Source organism: Orcinus orca, chromosome 11 (assembly GCF_937001465.1).
Source record: "Orcinus orca chromosome 11, mOrcOrc1.1, whole genome shotgun sequence".
Lineage (NCBI taxonomy): Eukaryota > Metazoa > Chordata > Mammalia > Artiodactyla > Delphinidae > Orcinus > Orcinus orca.
In genome coordinates, this window is record NC_064569.1 from 23818089 (window position 1) to 23830839 (window position 12751).

Genomic DNA, 12751 nt, shown 5'->3' on the forward strand with positions numbered 1-12751 from the left:
TGGTGTCAGCGCTGATAGCCGCGGCTCGCGCCTGTCTCTGGAGCTCATTTAGGCGGTGCTCTGGATCCCCTCTTCTCGCACACCCCTAAACAATGTTCTCTTGCCTCTTAGGCAATTCCAGACTTTTTCCCAGACTCCCTCCCAGCTAGCTGTGGTGCATTAGCCCCCTGCAGGCATTGTTAACGCAGCCAACCCCAGTCCTCTCCCTGAGGTCTGACTTCTGAAGCCGTGGCCTCAGCTCCCAGCTCCCATCCGACCCAGTGGTAGGCAGACAAGCCTCTTGGGCTGGTGAGTGCTGGTCAGCACCGATCCTCTGTGCGGGAACGTCTCCACTTTGCCCTCCGCACCCCTGTTGCTGCGCTTTCCTCCATGGCTCTGAAGCTCCCCCACCCCCACCCCCACCCACCCCCGTGTCCGCCAGTGAAGGGGCTTGTAGTGTGTGGAAAGTTTTCCTCCTTCACAGCTCCATCCCACTGGTGCAGGTCCCGTCCCTATTCTTTTATCTCTGTTTATTCTTTCTTATTTTGCCCTGCCCAGGTATGTGGGGATTTTCTTGCCTTTTCGGAAGTCTGAGGTCTTCTGCCAGCATTCAGTAGGTGTTCTGTAGGAGTTGTTCCACATGTAGATGTATTTCTGATGTATTTTTTGGGAGGAAGGTGATCTCCCCGTCTTACTTCTCTGCCATCTTGAAGGTCTCTCCTATTTCAGAGTCCCAGGAACACACCGGCTGGTCACTTACTGTAACATGCTCTAGATTCAAGACTGTGTGTATGAGAGTGTGTTTTTACTCTCAACATTCAGCATGTCATGGGGTTTTCAGTCTGTGGCTCTGCAGATAGGGGGTTCACACACTCTCCTCATGGTTCCTGGATTACGCTTCTGAGGAAAGCAAGAGCTGTGAGTTGCCAGGCTTCAGCCATTATTTATTTAAATATTTTACTGTGTTTTTTCCTTTCTCTTCTTCTCCTGGTACTCCCATAGCAAATATGTTGGTCCACTTAAATGTTGTCCCACATTTCTCTGAAATTCTTTTCATGTTTCTTTATTTTGTAATCTCTGTTCTTCAGAGTGCATAATCTTGATTGATCCAACATCAGTTCACTGACCTTCTACTGGCTAAAATCAACTGTTGCGCTTTTCTAGTGAATTCCTCATTTCAATTATTATACTTTTCCACTACAGTTTTCTTTTGTTTCTTTTTTAAAAATTTCTTTTTGTTTCTTTTATTTCTCTTTCTACGTCTTTATTGCTATTCTCTATCCATTGAGACATTGTCATCATATCTTCTTTCACTTCTTTTAGAATGTTTTCCTTTGGTTCTTTGAATATATCTACAATAGCTACTTTTAAGTGTTTGTCTGCTAAGACTCTCTCAAAAATAGTTTCTGTTGCCTGCTTTTTTCCTGTGTATGGATCACACTTTCCTGTTTTTGTATATCATTTTTTGGTGGGGTGAAAACTGGACATATTAAGTAATAAATTGAAACAACTGAATAGATACTGATTTCTGTAACCTCTACCCTTCCCTGGCCTTATTCTTTTTTTTTTTTTTTTGTCTTTTTGTTTGTTTGCTTTGTTTTTTTTTGGCTTGTTTATTTTTTAGTGATTTGGCTGGACTATTTCAGTAAATATTTCCACAGCAGAGTTTAACTTCTTCTGTTGATCCTCAGAGGGCATAGACTTTGCATTTGCACATTCACCCTGACCCCTTTCCTCCAAGAGATGACAGCTGTTTTCACTGGGCTTTTACTGTGTCTTTTCTTGATCTTTCTATTAACTTTCTAGATGTCCTGCCACTACTGGCATCATACTCAGCTGTCAGCCTCCACTGATTGCTAAGTGATCACGCTATTGTTTTTGACAACAGCCTGTGGCATAAATTGTTTCTCAATCTGATCTATCAAATTCAGACCCTTTTGCAGGAATAGTCTTTGAGGGCAGTCTTTGAGTCATGCTCTGACCACAATAGGGCTCTTGTTAGCTGCCTTTTTTCCTGGTTTTCTTGATTAAATTTCTAGCTTGTCTACTATTTTGCTTGTGGCTAGCATGGAGCTACAAGTCTCTTCTTAATTGCTTGCTACCAAAGCCTCCATTTCTTTTAAGAGTGCCCTAAGCTTGTACTTCCCTATGCTCTCTCCCAGGTAACATTAATACTCTTAAGGAGAGGTCCAGAGTTTTCCGTTTTTATGAACTGCCTCTCCCCCTTAGGAAGAAATTTTGCACCACTGCTCTAGAACTGGAAGTGGGGACAATAGCCTGTTTCTCTCAGAGTGACACCTTTGCTCCGTAAGCAGAAGGATGTGTAAGGTGATAACCTTTAGCTTTCTTGGCTCACCTCTCCGGGCATGCAGACTCTACTCTGCAGGTGAACTGGGGCAAGGGTGATTAAGGGCAAAAGTAATTGCATCTGGGGTAGAGCTTCCACAGATAAGGTTTGGGTGGAAGAAGGGAGCTCCAGCTCTCTCAGTCACACCTGCTTGATATAGAGCTTCTGCACACAGAGCTAGGAGTAATAAGAAATACTGGCAATCTGCTTCTCCTGGAGAAAAGCTGTAGCTCTAGACTGGGAACTGTGGGGATGATTTTGGGTGGCCTCAGCCTGCAGCAGCTTGAAGCAGGACTTTGGTTCCTGACCAGAGATTGAAGTCAGGCCATGGCAATGAGAGCACTGAAACCTAGCCACTAGACCAGGGGCTAGTGACAGGCCCTGGCCCTTCATCTTTGCAAAAATGAATTCCCACAAAGACAGAAAGTAGTGAAACAAGTAAAGTGTTTATTAGGAGGAAAAAGTATGTGTGTGGATAGATACATGAGTGGACTCAGAGAGTCATGCCCTCGTGGTAGTTTGAATCACTTATATGGGGTATTTCTTCCGGGTTTCCTTTGACTAATCACCTTGTTTTGCCTGGTTCTGAGTCCATACTTGGTTTATCTTAGGGTCCTCCCATGTGTGCGTGCACATCTCTTAGCTGAGATGGATTCCAGTGAAGAGGCCTATGGGTAAGTTGACATCACTCCCTTTTTGACCTCCAAGGAGCCTTTCTGCACATGTATAGTTGGGAAGGTCTCCTTGACCTTGAGAATGAGAAATATGTGGTCTCTATCTTTTCTCTAGGCAGGGCTCACCTCCTCCTCTTCATCTTGTGCATATCTGTCCACAGGGGACAAACACCAGCTGTTCATCCTGGGGCCCATCTATCTCCTGCCTCAGGGAGAGGGAGCCCCATGTTCTTTTTTTTTTTTTTTTAACATCTTTATTGGGGTATAATTGCTTTACAATGGTGTGTTAGTTTCTGCTTTATAACAAAGTGAATCAGTTATCCATGTTCTTAATTGTACCCAACTGGAGTAGAGCTACTGTCATGCCGAGCTGAGGGTGGGGGAAAGGGCATGTTGTGGTTCAGATGCCACAGACTTTCCCTGTTCTTACTAAGAGTTAGTGGAATTCCTTGAATAAATATGTCTCCATTTGCTGTATACCCTTAGGACACTTTAAAAAGACTAAATCATTATTTTTTATAATATTATTTTTTTCATCAGTTCAGTTGTTTGGCTGACAAGAGTATCCATGAGCTCCTCATGCCTCATAATGCCATTCTGGGCTGTTATTCTCTCTCTTTTTAAAAAAAATTTCTTATATTGTTATTTATACTTCTCTGTTTTAAGATAAGCATTCCCAAGAGTGTGATGATATACCCATCTGCTTGAATGTACAGAGACAACTGCCCTCATCTAATTGGTTGGTTAGAAAATATGAAACAAGGAGGTAAATACAAATGTGGGAAGGTAGGTGTTTATTAGGCAATTATATACTTCGAGTAACAAGAGATGGGGTTTACCTTATACAATTAAGAGATCTATTTTCTTCTTTTTCAGAAAGACTAGGAGAGAAATGAAAGGCTAGCCAAATTGGAAGAGGAGAACCAGAAGTCTTGCATACTACAGACAGAACAATTGTTACTTTTGAAATTCAAACTCTCCTTAGAGTTTAGAGCTTAAAGGGCAATTGACTGAAACAAAAACAACTTTGGTTAAAAACAAGTGGTGATTCAGTTTAAATGCTGAGCAAAATTTAACTTCAAGTCTTTTGAGACCAAGCTTAGGCGTGTGGGACAATTTGGATATATTAGAAACCTGATCAAGGTCTCTGGTCTTAACAAAAAGAGATCAATCTAAAGAGTTTAATTCCCTCCATACCACCCAATCCTTGAAAAAAAGGCAAGGGGCACAGGATGGAGAAATGGAGGTTTAGCCAGACCTTTATGGCAAATAAAAAGTAAGTTTTGAAGCTATTTATAAAGGCTCAGATTGAGTTTTGTTTGTCAAGGTTATGAAAAGTATTTGCCTTTTTATTAAAACCTCATGGGATTAAAATGAATAATGGTATTCAGAATCTGTCAGTGGAAAGTTGGGGTGGATAGAAGTTTCCTTTACTATCCCAAATCACACAATTACAAGTTAACCATTTAGGCATTGTGTCTAGTTAAGTAATGACCATTCAACACAAAAGGCTTTGTTAATCTAGACACATAAATAAATAAGGCTAAGTAGTTGGAAAAATTGTGAAATAAATGAGATTGGTCTTTTGTATGTTCATCTAATTTTTCTGTATTCAGTCATTCCGTGTGTTTCATATTCTCCATTTGCCCCATAAGATCTGCACTCCACCCTGTTCCCCTTTCTCTGTGTCCAGGAGATTGACCTATCTGGAATTCATAGACTGGAATTCTTCCTTGATCTTTGACTTTGACTTGCATTTGGCCAATGAAAGCCACTGGCAAGACGTCAGAGTTATGTAAGAGGAGAATCTGGAGTATTTTCCCGGCAACCAACTCTCTTCCTGGCCAGGGGTTAACAGGCATTCCTCTACTGAAGGCACCATTCCTGCCAGGAACCTCTCCAACAGCCTCAGCAATAGCCACAGCTCTATCTGGAATTCCCTTTCCCTTTCAGGGCTACAAGCCTCTTGCTGTTGGTAGCCTCTTGGTGTTTCTCCTTCTCTTATTCTTTTCCTTAGACCTTCCTTCACTGCTGTAGATAGTCTTTCCATTAAACTCTATTCAACAGCACCGTGTGACTGTGTCATCTATTTCTTGTCAAGCTTGGATGATATCCCACCTAAATGGTATCTCATACTGTAGACCTAATTAGTGAGCCGGTACTGGTCAAACTGTCCTTGAAGCCTGACTTCCACCATTCGTCATCTATTTTGTGTTTGTTCAGTTTTAGTATAAATGTACAGTGATTTCGGAGTAGTTAACTCATTCTCCCATGGGTAACAACTTTACCAACTAAAGTACAGTGCTTAGGTACAGTTCCCTTTGCCTTTAGTCTTGCTGTCTTCATTCAGTTCCAAAGTTATTTAGGTCTTGCTAATTTTAACTAATATTTAAAATTTTTATTTTATTCAAGAAATCTTATTGAGTAACAGCTATGAGTCAGGCATGAAGTTTATAGTCTAGTGGGAGAGATAAACTAGTATACCTAGCCCTTAACTTCATGACTCATTCATTCCCCAAAATCCTGCCTTTAAGTCCAAAGCTGTTAAATAAAAAAAAAAAAAAGATCTTCATCTATTTTAATGGAAAATTATTTGTTCCATCTTAACCCAAAATGCATAAACAATTTTCACAGCCAGAAACACATATCATTCGGACAATTTAAACAAGTTATATATGTAAACATATAAAGTGAACAAGTGAAGTTTGTTGATAAAGTATAAAGTTATAAAGATCTATTGTTCTTGCCAAAGTAGGAAGAGACTTGATGGCACATGGTAAATGGTAGGGAGGAGTATAAGGAGCCAATATTTTTGTAAGATGACTAGAGTCAGGTGATGTTCTATCACACATGTATTTTATTGAATACTTAGAACTTTTCTCTTTAATCTTTCTGAACCAAATTGTTTTCACCAAATTCTTCAACTTTTAGATACAATTTTCTTGCTCTTAAATCACATTTAACCATAAAGTTAAAGCACAGAAAATCACCTTATGGAAGAATAAAGGCAAAAGAGGAGAGGACGTCAAAACACACAGCAGAAGCTCTTGCTCACAACAGACTGAAGAGCCCTAGAAGATGCTATCACTTCATCTTTTTTTTGTTTGTTGTTTTGAAATTATAACACTTTACTTTGTTCAATGTTTTGGTCTACTCTTAGCTTCTTTTTTCCATCCTTTCCGTCCAATTTTTTTTTTTTTTTTTTTTTTTTTTGGCGGTACGCCGGCCTCTCACTGTTGTGGCCTCTCCCGTTGCCGAGCACAGGCTCCGGACGCGCAGGCTCAGCGGCCTTGTCTCACGGGCCCAGCTGCTCCGCGGCATGTGGGATCTTCCCGGACCAGGGCACAAACCCGTGCCCCCTGCATTGGCAGGCAGACTCTCAACCACTGTGCCACCAGGTAAGCCCTATGCTTAACTTTTGAGGAGCAGCTAAACTGTTTTCTACAATGGCTGAACCATTTTACATTCCTGCCAGCAACGTACAAATATTCCAATTTCTCTACAACCTCACCAACACTCTTTATTTTTCATTGTAGCCATCCTAATGAGTGTGAAGTGGTATCTCATTATGGTTTTGATTTGCATTTCCCTAATGATGAATAATGTTGCCCAACTTTTCATGTGATTGTTGGCTATTTGTATACCTTCATTGGAGAAATGTCCATTTGAGTACTGTCTTAGTTTATCTGGGCTGCTATAACAAAAATACCATAAACTGGGTGGCTTATAAGCAGCAACTATTTATTTCTCATAGTTCTGAAGGCTGGGAAGTTCAGGATCAAAGTGCTGGCAGATTTGGTGTCTGGAGAGGATCCACTTCATAGACAGCCATCTTTTTGCTATAACCTCACTTATGGAAAAAATGAGGGATTTCTCTAGGGCTTCTTATATAAGGGCACTAATCTCATTCATGAAGGCAGAGCTTTCCCAAAGGTCCTACCTAATACCACCACCTTGTGAGTTAGGATTTCAGCACATGAATTTTGAAGGGACACAAACATTCAAACCACAGGAACCACTTTTCCCATTTTTCAGTTGGGTAGCTCATCTTTTTCTCGTCAAGTTTTAAGGTTCTTAACAAATTCTGGACCTTTATTAGCTATATAATTTTCAAATTTTTCCCCCATTCTATAGGTTGTCTTTTTGATTTCTTGATAATGACCTCTGATGCACTTACAGCCAGGTAAGCTTGCCTAGAGAGACTCATCTTGGCTGTGACCTGAAGCATAAATAAACGTTAGCAGGAAAATAAAGAGCTGATGGTTTGGAGGTTGTAGTGAGCATTGTTCTCACCAGAGGAAACAGCATATTCAAAGGCATAGAAATAAAAGATCATGGGATAATAGAAGCAATTCTGTTGATCTAGAGAGGATGAGAGTCAATGGACTACGAAGGGTCTTTCAAGTCAGGTTAAAAAATTTGACCTTTATGCTGAGGACAGTGGGGATTCAACAAAATGTTTTGAACAGAAAATCAACATAATCAGCTTTGACTTACAGAAAGATTACTTTTCGCTAGTGGAGAGGACAATATATTTGGGGGAGAGCGGGCATCCAGGAATTCGACTTAGTCATCCTGTGGGTAGATGATGGAGGCAGTAGTGCAGGAGAGAAGTCAATGGGTAAAGAATTTTTAAGAGCTAGAATTGATGGCCTGGATGGCTGATTTGATCAGAGGTCTAAGGAAGAAGCCATTAGAAACCATTTGAAACATTTAGAACCCAAGAGTATCATTGATGCTTGCAGCAAGTACAGAGTTTGACTTACTAGATATCAAGCACAGGACCTGACTCTCAGTTATTCATTTACCAAGTAGTTACTTAGGGCTTATAATGTCAGATACTGTTCTAGGCACTGGGGATTCAGCAGTTGGCAAAACAGACCAGATCCGTTGTTATGGGTTTTTCAGTCTATCAACATAATATAGTGGAAGAAATGAAAGAATATGACTAGAGCACAGAAGAGAGTAGTGCAAGAAGAACTAAAGAAGGAAGTAGGGATCAGATTGTGCAATGTCTTATAGGCCATCAAGGATTTTGGACTTTATCCTAGAAAAGCAGAAGTCATTTGTGACTTCTACTAACACTGCTAGTTGACCACTAAAATCTTCTTGCCTTCTTCCTTAAGAATACAGTTGAAGCTGGATGTGGAGCTGTCTGGGAAGAGGCTGTATTTCCAGTATCACTTGAAGCTAGGTATTGCTAAGCTATTGCCAAAGCCAATGCCAAATGATATGTGCTACTTCCTAGTCTGAGCATAAAAATAGGTACAAACACCTGCATGTGCTTTCTCTTCTCATGAGTTGGAAACCGGAAGTGCCCATGACCATAATTCTATAGTACGTAGATGAGAAAAGAGCTCTAGAGTTCGGGTTAGCAAACTATGGCCCATGGGCCAAATTTGGCGACCAGTTGTTTTTGTAAATAAATTTATATTGGAAGACAGACACACCCACTCAATTACATAAAGCATATAGCTGATTTTTGTTGTTGTTGTTACAGTAGAAGTGTTGAATAGATGTAACAGAGGCCAAAGACTATAAGGCCTAAAAATTTGTTGGACCTGCCCTGAAGGAAGAAGAGAAATAAATAGAAACCTCAGCTCTGAATGATTATGTGGAACTAAGCAGCCTGTCCATCTAGAATTTTCTCTTTGAAGCTGTTACATGAAAGAGAAATATAGCTTTTATGTTCTGTAAGCCACTGTATTTTGAAAACTATTTTATATAGAAGGTTAGTCTTTACACTTTTGAGAATTTTAAGCAGGGAAATGATAAGTTCTCCTGGCTTCTGTGTAGAAGGGCTTCAGGAAGGATAAGAGCAGGTAGGGGGTTGTTGCAATCCAGCCAGTGTGAAATGAAAATAAGTTAGATTAGGCTGATGATGGTAGAGATGAAGTGAAGTGGATTTGTTGGACACAAATAAGTAAATTCATCAAACTTTGGTATATAGGTACTTAATGAATGTTCATTGCACAGACCAATGGGAATGTCTCAAGAAACTACATGCTCTGGTCCTGATGGCTGGTCCTGACAATTTTTATCCTCTGCGTCAGGCAGTGATTGACTACAGGCTGCCCAGTGGGGTCAAGCATACACTCCCAGGTACCTCCAGCTCCAGATGCAAGGCAAAGTGACTCTGGCAGCACAGGAGCAGACCCCGCAAAGGCAGCCTCTGGTGCAGGGACAGGACTGTTAGAAGCAAAACTGTGCAGAAGCTGGGGGCGTGGTGTGTAGAAATGGCAAAAGAGATCTGGGGAGATCTCAGCTGAGCACTGGAGGTGTCAGCTATACCCAGACAGACAGGATTATGGGAGAGTGCAGAGGACGTATTATCAGATCTTCAAAGATAAATGAGATTTTGTGCAGTGGATAAGGGAGGAAATGCATAAAGCAAAGAGTTGCAGATATGTGGCTATAAGTACGGTGAGGACTAACAAATGTTTTTATCTGTTCAGCCTTCTGATAATTATGTAGTAAGGTTGCTACACACAACACCCTGTAATTATTTTGAAGCTAACCTCAGATATCATATCATTTCATACATAAACATTTTAGTACATAGTCCTAAAAATAAGGACTCTTTAAAAAATATAACTAAAATCACACTATCACATTTGAAAAAATGAACAATAATTCCTTAATGCCACTAAATATCTAGTCAGAGTTCAAATTTCATCAATTATATTATAATATATATTTATATAAAATATATTAATTGATATATATATACCTTTACACATAAATATGTTTGTTTTCAGTCAGCTTGTTTGACTCCAAACAAGGTCTATGCATTGAATTTAGTAGGTATGTCTCTTAAGTCTCTGGTATTCTGTGGGTTCCTTCTCATCGTTCACCTTGTTTTCTTGCAATATGTTTATTAGAGAAACCAGGTTATTTGCTAAAAAGAGTTGTATGTATTTTGGATTTCTCTAATTGCATCCCTGTGTTGTCATTAACAAGTTCCTCTGTTCTGTATATTTCCTGCCAATTGCTAGTTACATCTAGAGACTTGATGAGATTTACTGTTCTTTTTGTTGTTCATTTATTTTACAATAATACTTCCTAGCAGAGAGCTGGATTCTACAGTATCTTGCCAAACTAAATATGCATTTACTTCTTGCTTTAGTAATGTTACTTTTAGGAATTACCCTCCAAAAACACCTCCTCAAATATAAAATAACATATGTAGAAAGCACATTTCTAAAAGCAAAATATTGGGAGGAACCTAAATCACCATAAATAGGAAATTGGTTGACCAAACAGTGGTACCTTTATATAATAGTACGTGTAGCCATTAAAAAGAAAAAGAATGAAAATCTCTATGAATGATATGGAAAATTTTTCAGGATTTATTAAGTAAAAAAATCAAAGAGCAAAACAGTAGATATACTTTGCTACAGTTTGTGTAAGAGAGAGAAATATATACACTTTTATATGTTCATATACTTGTATGCTTATTTTTACACAAAAGAAACAAAGGGCCAATAAACCATAAGTTAAAGAAAATAATATTACCTTCAGGGTGGAAACAGGGTGAGAGAGTAGGAAAAGGGTTGACTTCTCAGAGTATATATATTTTTTAAAGCATAAAGATTTGACTTTTGAATAGTGTAAATGTTTTTACATATTTAAGCATGCCATATATATACTTTAAAATAAAACTAAATAAAAATATATTATGAGGAATGGTTTCTCATGACTGCATAGAACTTTCCCCAATAGCCATCCTATCAGACTATGGTCAGAACACTTCATGTTACAACTAACATGTCTTTCAGTGATTCCCCAAAAGGGACCATTCGCTTTAACTCACTGTATAAAAAACTTAAGAGTTATCTAATAAAAGGGTAGGTTTAGGTTGCATTTGTGTGTGTGTGTGTGTGTGTGTGTGTGTGATTGTAGCCATTATTCCATCAATTGATTAGTGTTCAGGATACCCTAAATTGATATTTTGACTGATGGTGTTGTCTTGTATTTTATGAGTTGTTTAAAACTGATTTGACATTGTATCAATCCAATAGGTCTTATTTGAAAGAGAACCTTAAAATCACATAGGTGAGGATATGCATACAAAAAATAACTTGATCAAACACTCTAAAACCTCATATCCAAAGTAATGTTTTAGGGGACCTCAAAACAAAGATATTTGTAAATGGAGGCATTTCTTAGAACCCATATTAGCAAGACGTTCCCTTGCAGACCTAAAGGAGAAAATATCCTAAAACAAAATGAACAGTGTAGCAAACTTAGTGTTGCTTTTCTCTTCTGGATGGTCAGGTCTGTTCTGTGACTGCATGAGGAAGGCATTATTCTACAATTTGGGAAGCTGTAAAAAGTATTCTTAGATAATTTGGACAGGCAGCTAAAGGGAGTAATTTCCTCTATACAGGTGAACATGGAAAAAAAAGTGAAAAGCTAAATGGTGATACCGTAAAGGGTATTTGTGAGCCCACATCGAAGAGGAGAAAGAACTGCTCCAATGAGGGGAAAATACAGTGTGAGTATCGTTGAGATGCACTGGAATGTGATTGAATGGCTTAGATTCTGGAACAAGTATGCAATAGTCAAATATGACACCTTCAGAGATGTCGAATGATTTCTCCTTAGCTGCGAGAATCCATACTTTAGTGCCAGAAGTCTGTAGACTTCAGCACATGTCTCATCCACCGTTGGTATCTGTGACCTGCAAGATGAGAGAATTCTCCAGTGATGTTATATAAAAATAAAATATTTGGTCCCTGAATTGAGAAGAGGATTGTGTCTGTTTGCCACTATCCAACATTTAAGGCATCAATGGAGTGGGGGCCTGGGGTATCAGAGGAAGATATCTGGTCTTTCACATCCAGAGGCTTTGGATGGACTGGGGCCAGGTACTGGCATCACCAATAAATAAAATTTATTCTCATGATTTTCTACAGCTTTTAACATTGCTTATGACTTTTTTTCAAAGCTTCCTTAAATTTGGCTTCCGTGAGCTGGCACTGTCTTGGTCCATTTCTCTTCTCCCTCGTTTTTGTTTTTTAAGTGTTTATACTTTTACTCCTAGATTTTATACCTGGTCATATAAATGTTATCACTTTTGTAAATACCTTGTCAGTATTTTGGGGATTTCAGAGAATACAGTCATATCAAGTGCAAATGACGATATTTTTTTGTCTCCTCTTCAAAACCGTATTTCTCTTTGCTGCCCTCTTTCCTTGCCATAGACTTAGAACAGTCTTAATAGAGTTGGAAATTTTGAAATTCCAGCATACTTCTGATGTAGTGAGACCCAACGTTCCCAGCAGTGCCCCAGCAATTACCCAGAGGTACAGAGAACCATAGAAGGTCACAAGGAGTCACTGGACCCCAGTAATGCCATGGTCACCTCCCGCAAATAGCTCAGAGATAGGGGGAAAGTTGGTGAAATCATCATAGAGACTTACCTCCTATTGTTTGAAATTCCTGAGCGTTATTAAGGACATTGCCGAGTGAACCAGAAAAAACCGGTCGCCAGTGGGAAGGAGTCTCTCCATGAGACTCCAAGTTGGCTCAGCCTCCTCTACAATGAAATTCTGAGTCACAGGCACATGATAGAGGGTGCCCTCCCTCTGTGTGCCAGGCCTCAGGGAAATTCACAGGCTAAACCTCCCACTTGTTCTCTCAAACCAGCTTCCTCTGCCTTGTCTGAACTCTTTAGTGCAGATTTGACTCTTTCCCATCTCTTTGACCACTTTGAAACTGATGCTTTGCTTACTGAGATGCTGTTTGC